Source organism: Uranotaenia lowii, chromosome 3 (genome assembly GCF_029784155.1).
Source record: "Uranotaenia lowii strain MFRU-FL chromosome 3, ASM2978415v1, whole genome shotgun sequence".
NCBI classification, from domain to species: domain Eukaryota; kingdom Metazoa; phylum Arthropoda; class Insecta; order Diptera; family Culicidae; genus Uranotaenia; species Uranotaenia lowii.
In genome coordinates this window covers 65,926,682-65,940,973 of record NC_073693.1, presented here as the reverse complement: position 1 = coordinate 65,940,973, position 14,292 = coordinate 65,926,682, and the positions used below count along the sequence as shown (strand labels likewise).

General features: G+C 38.2%; 1 protein-coding gene across 4 annotated transcripts in view; it reads left to right on the top strand.

The window, feature by feature from the left end:
- Positions 1-6,237: 6,237 nt before the first annotated feature.
- Positions 6,238-14,292, top strand: part of LOC129755375 (uncharacterized) — a 197,005-nt gene continuing 188,950 nt past the window's right edge. The window contains exons 1-2 of one of the 4 annotated variants that reach the window (XM_055751820.1): positions 6,238-7,044; positions 7,400-7,477. The gene's annotated coding sequence lies outside the window, so the exon portion shown is untranslated. The remainder of the gene's footprint in view (positions 7,045-7,399; positions 7,478-14,292) is intronic. The other 3 variants (XM_055751823.1, XM_055751821.1, XM_055751822.1) reach the window with 3 other exon arrangements.

Here is a 14,292-nt window from a genome sequence, read left to right as displayed (position 1 = left end):
TTTGAGTGACGTGCAATCGATTTGAGGTATTGACGTTTTTATACATCGGATTGGGATGAAAATTTGCACATAGGAGTTATTAGGGACAAACAACTGATTTCACTTATCCAAACTAAAATCAGGGGTCGACGAAAGGGGTCGTCCATATTAACTATTCACTGTTCATGCGATATTGTCGTTATTATACATCGGATTCAGACAAATATTGGTACACGAGAGTTTTGAGAGACGAGCAATGGATTCCAGGTATTAAATTCAGTGTAAGGGGCCGGCAAAGGGGGTCGTCCATATTAACCTTTAAATATTTTTGCAATATCGTCGTTATTATACATCGGATTGGAATGGAAATTTGCACTCGGTAGTTTTCAGGGACGAGCAATCGATTTCAGATGTCAAATGTTTTGCCAAGGTTCGACGGAAGGGGTCGTCCATATAAAATAATTTTTCACTGTTTTTAAGCAATATTGACGTTATTATAAATGGATCACTTAGAAAATTTGCATACGGGAGTTATGAGGGAAGGGCAATCTATTTCAGATATCAAAGATAGTATAAGAGGCCACCGAAAGGGGTTTAGCCTTTTTGCAATAATTGCGTTGTTATGCAACGATTGAGTCGAAATTTATACACGGGTTTTTTTGGTACGGTCAATTGATTCCTGATTTCAAATTTAGTAGCCGACGACAGACAAAGTGATAGTCCAATATTTTTGCAATTATTACTTAATAATGACTTCAGAAGCGCATCTGGAAAATGCTTGAAATTGACTTTCATACAAACTGTTCATGACATGTGCCAAGTTGAATGCGAAACGGAGTTCGTATGGGATCAGCTAGTCTGTTTATAAATTTTGATAAAAAATTCTTTTTTTCAATTTTTTTCATCTTAATTTTATTTGAGTTATTTTTGGGTCTCAACAAAATTTGCCCGGATATTGCCCTGATTTTTTGTCTTCAATAAAGAAATGAAATTTCTGGATTTTGTAAGGCTTTTATAGAAAATTTCTCGGTTAGTCCGGCCCGGATAAGTGCTAAAAAAATTCTGGCAATCTTAATCTAAAGTGTATCCGCGTATCTTTCACTGTAGATCATACAGGAGAATGCTGACAAGTATATATTTTGATTTTAGTTTATTCCAGATTTTCTGGATAAATTCAGGCTTGCCTATAAATGCAGTAAAATTTCCAGATAAGTCAAATCTGGCCGGAATGTCCAGATATTGTTTAAAATTCCCGAATTTTGTCAGATTATTTGCTAAATCAAAGAAAAACTAATATTTCTCTTTAGAATCATCAATAACGATTTTTCAAAAATTTATAGCTAAACGTAAATGTTGCCCTTTTTAACATTTTTTTCCAAAAATCATCCTGAATGCCTTACCGTGTGGATACGTGTAGTTGAAAGTATGGTATACTTAAGGTTAAAAATCATCTTTCTTTTCAACAACTATTTTGAAGATATCTTGCTCAAATTCTACCTTGATCTTATTCAATATCAAAGAAGCAAATTCAAATAGCTTACCACCTGTTTCGTAATGTTTTGTCCCAGATTTTTTAGGAACGCAATCTCTTTTGGGATAACAGCCCTAGAAGCGACAAGTCATCTGTCTGTCTGTCTGTCTGTTCCCTATAGACTCGGAAACTACTGAACCGATTTGCTTGAAACTTGCAGGTGGGGGTGTTGGAGGCAGGGGAAAGTTCCTACTATGGTTTGAGACCCCTCCCACTCTCATGAAGAGAGGGAGGGGCCTTCCAAAGAAAAGTCAATTTTTTGCAGAACTCGAAACCCATCAAGCAAATGGTATCAAATTTGGCATGGGGCGGTATTTGGAAACGAGGAGTATTTCTATGAATATTAAGTACTCCTCCTTCCTCTCAGTGGGGTGATAGGAAGGGGGGAGGGGGGGTACCTTACAATTTTTTATATAACTCGAAAACTATTCAAGATATTGTAACCATATTTGGCACGGGAAGGTATTTGGATACGAAACATATTTCAATGATTATTTGAGGTCCCTCCTTCTTTCCAGTAGAAAGGGGGAGGGGGCCTCTATCATATTTTTTTACATAACTTAAAAACTAATGAAGCAAATGGAACCAAATTTGGCATGGGAGGGTATTTGGATACGAAAAATATTTCTATGATTATTTGAGACCCCTTCCTCTTTCCAGTAGAGAGATATAAAAGGGGGAGGGGGCCTTTTTTATAATTTTTTACATAATTAAAAACCAATTGAGCATATGGAACCAAATTTGGCATAGGCGGGTATTTGGGAACGTGATATGTTCTAATGATTGTTTCAGACCTCTCCTTCTTCCAGCGGGGAGAAAGAAAAGAGGAAGGGGAGTTCCATACAATTGTCACTGCATAATTCAAGAACTACAACAGCAAATGGAACCAAATTTGACATGGAACTATATTTGGGTACGAGAAATGCTTCTATGAATATTTGATATCCCTCACTCCTTCAAAGAGGTGGATGAAAAGGGGAAGGAGAGGTCTCCCTTACAATTTTCAGTATAACTGGAGAGTTGATCGAGCAATTTGAACTAATTTGGCATGTGAGGGTATTTGGATACGAGATATATTTCTATTACTAATTGAAGCCCTGCCTTTTTTCAGCGGAAAGATATAAAGGGGGAAAGGGGGACTTCCATACATTTTTTTTTGCATAACTAGAGAATTAATCGAGCAAATGAAACCAAATTTGGCATCAAAAAGGGTTTGAGTACGAAAAATACTTTTTCTATGTAAACAACTCCTTTCTTGCAGTAGGATGATGGAATCGGGAATATAGGAAGGGAAGAGGAAGCTTACATTAAACTTTTTTTTTTTACAAAATCCGAGAAATGGACGAAACTTAACATGGAAAATCATTTTGGTATAATTCTATGATTATCTGACACACCATCCTCCTTTCAGTGAGTAGGTACATAGGAGAAGGGAGGTGAGCCCAATACAATTTTGTTAGCATAAGTTCTTAATTTATGCTTACGAAGCCAACAAATGGAGACAAATATGGCATGGAAAGGTACTTGATTAAGAGATATGCTTCTACGATTGTTATAGACCTTTATGCTTTACAGTGTAGAGAGGGGAAGAGGAGAAGGCTCCATATACATTTTGTTGTAAGGCTTAAAAACTTATCAAACAATGGAACTATATTTGGAAATTAATGAAATTAATGATAAAATTGCCAGGGAAATGGTCTTGAGAATGTATCCCACATACAAACATAATATTAAATGTCATCATGATATTAAGAAATAAAATTCAGGGTATTAATTTAAAATTTATTTGGCATCTTACCATATTTGACAAACACTTTCACCACATTTTTTGATCAGTTGCTGCAGCAAGAAGAAGAAGAAGTTGCTGCAGCAAACACACCGACTGATGAGACCAACGCAGGAACACCGACACCGCACCGACGGATGCTACCAGCACCGCACCACCCAAGACGGACCACATCAACACGGACTCCCTGCAGCAACTGATTTTGCTGACACCAGACTGCTAGCACTGCACCACCACCTCGGCACAGAACCACTGGCACAACACCACTGACACAGCACCACCGACGCTGCACCGGTTGACTCCACTATAACTTGCACTGCACGACAGAAATTAAAAACAAATCGAACCAGCTGTTTTTGACAGTAAACAACTGCATGTGTGTTAGTGTAATAGAAGTCGATAGAAACGAATCCTGCCTCTGAGCTTGATCGTTTTCGATTGGTTTCGATCGATTTCGATTGGCTTCATTGAACGTCAATTGGATTCGTTTCGATCACAACATTGGCTGAGTGAACAACAATTTACCAATCGAAATCGATTGAAACCGATTTCAATTGCCTGTTGAACACGCTTAAAGATCACGACCTCCATTCAGCAGGGGGTAAAGGGAAGGACAGGGGAGGGGGCTCTCTTATCAGTTTTTTAGCATCAATCCAGAGTATATCAAGAACAAAACAACTATATTTATAAGTTAGATTGTTTGCGTACGATTAATTTGAGACCCTTCAGACAGGTCAAAATTATCAGATCATTAAAATAAATTTATAGAGCAAGATTCAGAATATAAGTTCAAGTTATCTTTGTGTTACAATTTTAAACTCCAGCTGCAGCTCTCATTTTCTAGCGGTTGCGGTTATGTTATAATTTGATTTAAAATTATGACAATAAAACAATAAAAATTATAATTTTTGAAAATATCATTTGTTTTTGAAAGGTGTAGCAAAGCACACCGGGTCAGCTAGTAGGCAATAAAAACAAAATTTTTGAGCGTGTTGCCAATAACGAAAGGGCCCTGCCTTTTTTTTTAAATTATCAAAAATTAAGCACCAACACGTGAAAAGGGTCTATGTTAAGGTTGCCAGAATTTTTCACCACGTATCCGAGCCGGACAAGCCGAGCAATTTTTATACAAAACCCTGGCAAAATCCAGGCATTCGATTTTAAATTGACGACCATAAATCCGGGCAATATCCGGGCAAACTTTGTCAAAACTCTGAAATTCCTCAACAAAAATCAAGAAAAAAAAAATTAAAAAAAAAAATTTTTTCCTCAAAACTCGTCGATAGATTTTGAACCGTATTTTAGGCTTCCAAAAAACCTCTCATGATTATTTTTAAAAAACTTGCTCAAAAAGTTTCCGTTTGGAGGTGTTTGTTGTTTTTTTTGTTTAATTTGCCAAATATAGTGAATAAATCCGGGCAAAATCCGGGTATTTTTCAATTAAGTCCGGGCAACCGGGCCGGGCCGGACTGGTCTTAAATTTAGTATTAAATATCCGGGCAAACCCGGATAAAACCGGGCAATCTGGCAACCTTAGTCTATGTCCATTTATAACGTTTCGAGAAAAACGCGTTTGGAAATTTTGCAATCTTTTTTAAATCGCTAATTAAAATTCACGAGGAATCTTCCAAGTCTATATGGCCAAAACGGTGCGTAGGATCATTCTAAAAATGTTTTTATAGATACGACGGCGTTATCATAGAAAAATAGCTCGCAGTTGTTTATAGACCCTAGCTGGAGTATGAAATTCGTCTAAATGTTTTAAACACCCTTTGCTTTGTACTGTATTTCTCATATGTGTGAGTGAGATGGAGATAAAATTTCCCCTATTTTTTGACAAAGGCTTATGGTTCCCGCTACAGGAGTGAGTGAATAGATTTCCGCATTCTTCCCCTTTTTAACTTTGTTGTGGAGTAAAGAGTGTATAAAATATTCTGTGTGAGGATAATGTCATTTTATGGCTCTAAATTCTTTGCTCAAACTGCATTATAAGTCTAACGAAAACTGAAAAGCTAAAAACGGTTTTTGAGTTAAGTAGAGCTCATATTGGGTTATTTGAATCCAATGAAATCGGGTTTTGTTTACTTTGTCTTTTATTCCCTTTTCACATGTTGGTGCTGAATTGATTAAATATGGTTTTGATAATAAAAAAATAGAGAAAGTGAGAAAAGTTGTTGAAATAAAATTGTTCGGATTTGGCATCACAAAGTTTTTGACCGTGTTGCCAAATAGGAAAAGGTCCTTTATTTTAAAATATCGTCAAAAAAATTCCTTGCAAGTGCAATGATTGTAGCTGAATATTTTCTAGTAATTGTGTTTTATCAACGTAGAAAGATTTACATAACTTTTTTCCAAATATTTTGTAGTTTTTTTTTAATAGTCTACGTTTTCGTTATGCTATATCTATATGTGACAGTTCATTTTTCTATTTTTTGTTGCGAAAAACATGATCGCATTCGAAAATTCTAACAAATATCAACACCTATTTTCCCTATAACTATACGAAACTCTCACTCTCTTTTTATCTCGTTTCCATTCACCTCAGAACAAACGTAATCATGATAACATATGAAAATCACATGTCTCACATGTAAGTTCTCTCATCTGTTGTGCCATGCTCCCTTATCAGAAGCCGGAGAAACGGGTTGGAAGTTCAACAAAGCCTCTCTGTTTACCTACTATGGAAAATCTCTGTATAGGATCAGACGGAAGCTGTAAACAACGTGAGTAGATCTTCTCACATGAGACTCTCCCGTTTCTCACTATCCCACTCTCAGTGTAGGATTATCCACATCCATACTCTTCGCGTGGGGAAAAATCGTTTGCGCGATGCGTTCCGCGCTAAGCGCACACGTTCTGCTGTCGGATACGCAAGCAAACAAGCCACTTGACTAGGTAGTCCATCCGCGTGCTGAGAACTGATCCGCTTTTCAGTCGATCGACTACTTCCGAGTCGCGCGGTTGTGTTTTCTTTCTCGGGGTTCGTTTCCGTAGGCGTACAGAATCCGCTGATTCGCTTTCCGTTGAGTGTCTGTCAATCTGACGATCGGATTGTAAAACGATTGGTTTTATTTATTGGCCTTCTATAGTGGTCAGCGATTTTTTATGTCTTGATTTTGGTGGAATTGTTTGTGCCTTCGGGTTTGGATATTGAATAGGGCTAAATTGGGCTCGATTTAACGAGTCGTTTGGAAAACAGAACACGTGTGTGCGAAGGAAAAATCTTCAAAGGATAAATTTCACCCGCGTCGACGTCGTCTTCGTCGTCATTTGTCACGAAAGTGTCAGCAGTGCTTCAAAGAGAGGGAAAAAATTTACGCACATTTTTTCCGCGACATAAATATTATTAATTTTAATGCACGAGAATCTACGGAACGTGCGAGGCGCGGGTTGGGAAAAACAGAGAATAATATTACAAAAGTGATCCTCGTGCGTCGCGGCAAAACGGGCCCGAGGCATTAATATTAAGTATAATATCTTTTGGGTGAAGTGGTTTTAATTTTAGCATTTGGCGCATAAATTAGGCGCCCCCCGGTACAACAAAGTTTGAAATAGTAACGTCTAAGCCTAAGCGCGCTTGTTTTTGAGTTTTGACATCGACAGTTGAGTTAGGCCTCGGAGGGGAAGCAAAATAAATGGGAAGCGTTGCGGTTTTGTCAAGTGGAATAATAATATAATAAGTGATCAAATCTAGGAGAGACGCGTTCAAGAAGAAGAAGGTAGCTCGAGGATGAGAAAGGGGGTGATGGTAAATTGTGCACATGATTTAAGTGGTTAAACGTTGCTTTTTCTCTCTCTATCCTGGCTGTTCCACCTCGTCTTTTTCCATCTTGTCAACATAACAGCGCGCGACCCACAGATGTTCAGCAACGCAACGTGAGGCAATTTGATTTTCCAAGTGTTTTCGGTGTTTGGTGTTTCTTTGACCTTAGGGGAAAATCGCAGAATACAACCATTTAATTCTGCCTGCTTATAAATGGTTCAGTTGATGGGGGTCTGTCTTTGAGGGTCGGCGTTGTTTTCAAGTTGAGTGATTTGTGATTGTTTCTTAAATGGTTTCTTGTTTATATTTTTTTTTTGTTTCGTTTTGAATGATGCTGAAGTGACTCATTTTTTCGAAGTGACAGTGTCCTGAGGAGTTGTAATTACGTACAGCGAGTTCACAAGAAGTTTCTGATTGGGTAAGTCACATGTTGAAGACCGAACGTACGTAAGAAGAATTTAAAAAAATATGACTCTATGCATTTTCAAGAAAATGGGAAATAAGATAATTTTTTTTGTAAAATAAGATACATTAACTTTATTATTATGAGCGAATTTTTCACTAGAATTTTCTGCGGGGATTCGTTTTCGATTTCCATTTTTGTTTTATTCTTTAAAAATATTATTTGCGATGTAGTTCACTACATCTCAATATAATCCTTATTTGCAGCAAAGCTTTTTTCACATGCAACGCCAACTGGTTGTCACTGATGTAACTTAAAAAGGGTGATGATAGCAGTTTTTCAACATGGTAGTAAATAGAAATTGTTTTGAAAACTAATTTTTTTTGTGGAAACTACCAAGTTTCGAACAATTATAAATGCAAAATCTTGTAAGAAAATCATTTATTTACTAGTTTCAATGCTTTTTCCATTAGTAAATATAATTTCGCATGTATTTTCTGGCGAATTCAATTTTGAATTTGTGTAAAAGTATATTGGAAGTGATCGATTTGGTGGATGCATGTAAAACTCTGGGAGAGAATGGGTTGCTCAATAAGGTGTTGAGCGATGTCCGGGCTGCGTAAATACTTATTCTTATTTTAAGGGTTGCAGCCACAAACCAGAAGAAAGATATGTCCTGATAATTTCCATGAAAATTGAAACAATAAAGAACAATGTACGGTATATTTTTCCGTTTATTATCTCTTTTAGCAAAATATTAGTGATACCTGTAAAATTCTTATTTACTCAAAATTACTTTCATTACTTTTGTACTATTTAGATTAAAAAATGTGAACACTGGGTCGCATGCGGCTCGCAAAATTCTGTCATTGGTGTGTGATTCTGTGAGTTCGATGCGATTAATTTTTTTGATACCTTAAAAAACAAAACTTCTCTTGCCGAGGCATTTCCTAATCGGTTCCGTCCGTTCCGTCACATTCTTTGGCACTTGTTATCCGTATGAGGTTCAAGTTTTTTTTCGTCCTGAACAGGTTTCTTTTTCAAAATTTGAAACGTATCTTAAAATATTTTTTAAGAAATATATTATGAAAACGAACTGGCTAAATAAATAAAAATATAACGACCAAAGAAATCTTCGTCTCAAAGATGCTGCAAAAAACTCCTTTCCAAGCAGTTTATTGAAAAATTTATCCTTTCCAAACACTTTTGCAGTAAAAAAACGGCACATTGAACATTCTTTCTGCGGGTAGGCCTTCTAAGCGGAAAACTAAAAATTAATGAAGATCAAATGATGAACTTGTTTCGAAAAGTATAGACGATTCAAGAATTTACTTTCTCTTACCATACTATCCTATCAAAACTGATAAAATGCTTTGTTCAACTGCAAAATTTTCAAAAATTTTCATTTGTTTTGGAAAACTACTACTACGCGTTTTGACATTTGAGTCCATAAGACCAAGCCCACCAATGGTTGCTAAACCTCGAATCGAGTACATTTAGCAACATATCTATCAACCCATCATCGCACCAACAGTCGCTAACTTGATTCGAGAAATAGCATTCGAGCAGTAGGTTGTTACTGGATGCGTTTATGTAGCAACCCGGTAGCAACACAACCGGTCATCGCTATGAGAAAATAAACAAACAAAAATACCAACCTGGATGGCTACAATGGGTGCGAAAATCAGTAAGTAGATAAAAAGGCAACCAATTAAACCATCTAAAATACCGACCGAAATAGGAACGCCCGGTGGGCTTGGTCTAACATCATCATTTCGATCGCAGAGCCCGAAGCGAGTCGAAGTGAGAGTCGTGTTGAGCTGCGAATCACCAACATAGCGTCAAATATCTATCAGATATTGCTTACCGACTTTCTTGACTTTTTGTGGCAAGTCATTTGTTTGTTTTTCTTTATGAATACCTTTTGGAAATTACCTTGAAATGATTCTTTTAAGTGAATTTTTAGTGAATGATTTTTTTTCTCTATTAGATGTTGAGGAACACAATTATTGCCCTTTACCCTCAAAAGGCCTACTAAATCCCGTAAACTTTCTAGGGTAAGAAGGTGTAAATTTATGTCTATTTTACAATGTTTAACTGTTTTTTTTTTGTTTCGATTATAATCATTTCAACATCTTTATATCATGTGCGACTTATATCAATGATGCAGTTGACGGACATTCATTGAAAAACTTATCCGGTACAACTGTGATCGATGTTTACTCTTGGGCTCGAACTCACGGACATCGGCTCAGGAAGCAACTGACTTGCTAACTGAGCTTTATCACATGCCCAATTAATGTTTAGCATATCATAACAATTTGTCAGTGTTGGGCATTGCTGACTTGAAACTTAGCGCCGCAAGGGGCCGTTCACATACCACGTGGACAACTTGAGTGGGGGAAGGGGGTACGGAAATGTCCACGCTTGTCCACGGAGAGGGGGGTAGGGGTTTGGGTCATGTCCACGTGGACATGCTTACTTTAAAAATATTTTCTAAAGATGAATAAATATTAAGAGGTTTAGATCAAAATCTTGAAATAGCAAAGCTTTTCAGTTTAAGTTTAAACAATTAGTAGCTACTTAAAAGCAAGTGTTAAGTATAATAATTTACAAATTTAATGTTTTTAAAAATTTGTGATATTAGGAAATTCTTACTCGTTTTTTTTTTTCAAAATCAGCTAATTCTATAACAAAAAGTGGTGTTTTCTAACTGTCAAATTATACACAGCAAAAATTATTTCCTGTAAAATTACGCAAATGTCCTATAACAAAAACGAGCTGGACATTTACCATAATTTTACAGGTCAAAAACATGACTACGTAACATTTAATTTTTTGTGTCCAACTTTTTTACAGGACATTTGCTGTAATAATAAATGAATCTTCGTTAACTTCCAAGGAAAACAATTAAAAATTACAGGTTTTGTTAATTACAGGTGATGTATTTTAAAGGTTGCAGTTTTCAGTGACACGTAATAGTCAAAAATTTTTCTGTGTAGGTATTTAAAAAAAACTATTTCAAGTCTGTCCACGTGGACATACGGGGAGGGGGGTAGGGGTTTGCCAAATGTCCACGCTTGTCCACGGTGGGGGAGGAGGAGTTCAAAAATCTCATTTTTCTGTCCACGTATTATCTGAACGGCCCCCAAACAGTAAAATCTGCAGAAAAAGTCAACGTTACCAGCAAAAGCGCTATTCGCTTACCACTTATTGATGACCGATTAAAATGTAAATTTACAGAACAGATTCTTTTTCATATTTTATGTTATTTGTATCTGAAATCAAGAAGGAGGATGAGGATTGAACCCCAGCTTTCTGGGAACTTATTTCGTCACCTTACCACAAGGCAAACTAATTACATGGTTCAAAATAGGCTATGTTTAGCTCTACAATTTAGTGTTGTCCAATCTCATTTCTCAAGCCGGTGAAAGGAAGAAATAAAAAGACCCGACTGCGTGTCAATTAAATCATCAAAATCATTAAAAGACGAACTTGGTTTTCATGTGACGAAAACACTAAATTTTTCCGAGTACCGGAAAATAAGCTTCCAAGATCGATTAATAATGTTGATCTTCATATCTATAATGTACACACTGTTACAAGATGAACATGTTGTTCTTCAAATAAAAGGTGATACGGTCAAAATTTGGTCAAGGGAAAACGCGTGTAAATTGGTGAAATCGTTTATTATAAAAATCAAATTAATTTTTTTTTCTGGTTAAATTAGTATAAAATTCAGGAAAAATATTCAGTTAGGCTTCCGCTTTTCCAAATCCGAATTGCCGGGCCTTACGCTTAACCCCTGCCATCAGATTTTGTACAGCCACCTTATCCACCTTCTTCGCCGCAGAAAGCCAGTTTGCCTTGAACTGCTGCTCGTCCTTAGCAGTTTTTTTGGTCTTCTTTAGGTTCCGCTTGACAATAGCCCAGTATTTCTCAATTGGGCGAAGCTCTGGCGTTTTGGAAGGGCTCTTGTCCTTGGGAACCTCCTGCACGTTGTTGGCGGCGTACCACTCCATGGTCTTTTTACCGTAATGGAAAGATGCCAAATCCGGCCAAAACAGTACGGAACAACCGTGTTTCTTCAGGAAAGGCAGCAGACGTTGTTAGGTATCAAATCGAGCTATGACTGTAGTTTTCTTTGCCATAAAATAAGAATTTGCTTTTTTGTGCTTTCCTTTTTACTTCCGAGCCACCATCATTATCGTACCAACCTAACGATCATCATTAAGATAGAATACAAGCAAGATGTCAGAAGACGATCACGCGCTTTTACTTCTCTCCCGAAAAATACTTTAAATAAGTAATTTAACCCGTGTATTTATCCCCCGAAATCCGCGCAAGTGCCTTTATAGTGTTTTGTGGACGATCCAATAGTGGATTCAACGTCACCCGTTCGTCAAAGTGAACATTTACCCGTGAAATACTATCATGCCCATGGTGATCCCGACTCTTGTTGGTTCACGCTAGAAGTGCGATCATCTGCCCGCCCCGCAATCCGAGTGATTAGCAGAGTGCCCCGAGTGCCCATCCCGATAACCCGCAAATCCGTAATCCCGTCCCGAACAGACGTTTATTCAAACACTCTTTCACGTAAATTTCTTGATTGACAGTTCCGGAAGCTATGAAAATGCTACTTTTCAAGCCACACGTACAGATAGCTTGCCAAACCAGATATTTCTTCGCGAACTTTGACAGTTCCATGTGCTTGAAAATATCTGCTACCTTTCCCCTTCCTTTTGCCGTATAAAACTCCTGTCCCGGAAGCTGCTTGTAGTCGGCTTTGACGTAGGTTTCGTCGTCCATTACCACGCAGTCAAATTTCGTCAGCATAGTCGTGTACAGCCTCCGGGATAACGCTTTGGCCGTCTTATTTTGTTTATCATCGCGATTTGGAGTCACTACCTTCTTGTAAGTCGATAGTCCGGCTCGTTTTTTGGCTCGATGCACGGTTGTAGACGATATATCCATCTTATTTGCGGCATCTCGGAGAGAGAGGTTAGGGTTTCGCTTGAAACTACCGGCAACTCTCTTTGTCGTCTCAGCGGCTTCCGGTTTTCGATTTCCCCCCGATCCAGACTTTCTGGCTGTCAACAAACGTTCCCCAAACACTTTAATTACATTTGTAACGGTTGATTTGGCAACTTTTAGCGATTTTGCCAGCTTTGCGTGCGAGTAGCTCGGATTTTCGCGATGCGCGAGCTAAATTTTGATTCGCTGCTCTTCTTCCTTGGACGCCATTTTGACAACTGAAGAGTGAATTCCATAATCAAAATAGGAGCAACATTCTACACACACACACACACCTTCAAAATGAGGGGTGTTCAAGTTTTTTAAATGCAAAATTGAAAGAAATACGTCAAGTTGATATTGACCAAATTTTGACCGTATCACCTTTTATGCAACAATTTAAACTGTTTCTTCAACTGGGATAACTATTAGTGGTAAGGTGACGGAAAAAGAACCCAGGGATCTAGAGTTTGATTCTCAGTCGGAAGAGAAAGGTTTTTTTTTGTGGTAGGTCAGCAAATACGTTTTACGAAAATCAGACATGCGAATTAATTTGCATAGGTATACGATTGCATGCATGATTCGTAATAATATCAATGATGTTGTGTACGATTGTATAGCTTTGGTCTGACGAAACATTGGTGCCGTGACCAGGATGCAGGAGGCTTTCGCCAGGAGCTTCTCACCCCTGTCCAGCGTTAAGCAATTCTGCCCTGGGTAAACTTTTTGCAAAATCATATTCGTCATAGCTGTCTGAACATTGACCAACGTTGGGCCCTGAACATCGATCTAAGCCGCCCAGTTACCCATCCCGATCTGCAATCAAACCCGTTGAAAGTATTGTACCATATCAAGCAACAACCCGTCCGCCATGAAGATTTTGCTTCCATCAACAATGACCCTATCCATCCTCCTGAACATTGAGCCTGCGGATCGACCATGCAACCCGAATGGGAGTACTGATCATCAGCATCAGCCATCCGGGATCCTGCGGTACTGACTGCCAGCCAGTGCCCGTCCGTAGCTAATTCCCAGTACTTCGAACCGTCCCGAAACGTCAACCCGAATGGAAAGCAGTGGTATTCAGGTTGAATACCAGCCATCTGGATACCGCAGTGCTTGCTGTCCGGCTAGCACTCATGTTGTTCCGATAGTCCAAACTATCACCCGTATGTGACCCGAATCCAGAGGCAAGCTGCTGATCGTACAATCTACCTACCTGTGCCGACGTTTCTAAAGATCATCGTCCAGTTTTCGTGACCCAGCCTGCAAGAAATGTTTGAAACTTTTAACGATGAACGCTTTGCGCTAAAAGTTGGTGGAAGAATAGTTTTGAGCTGTGCTTCAAAATCGTGACGTGAAACCAAAACAAACCTAGGGCCGCCAGATGTAAAACAATTGTTTTAGGTGGCCGAAATGTTGAGTTTCATTTGTTTGGTCACTCTGAAACGAACGTCACGAAAGTTTATGCATAACCCCATGAACTGTTAGAGCACCTGTATCCGTGGTCCAAACAGCCGGTTTAGACCCAAATTCCGACCCGAGCAACCGCATTGGTGATCCATTATACCAGTTTCAACTCAACTTTTTTTAGAGCTGGTATAAGGATTGATCCAAAACTGATGAGATTTGGATCCAATTTGACGCAGTTCTAAACCGTTTGACAGTTAATGGAACACGAGTGCAGTTGCCAGTTTTTTCATTGGATCGGATCTAATTTCTTTGGTTCAATTCTTGTATAAATTAGACCCAAGAATAGACCACGAATACAGATGCCCTTACTATTGTGAATGTTGCTGAATGTTGCCAACTTGTTT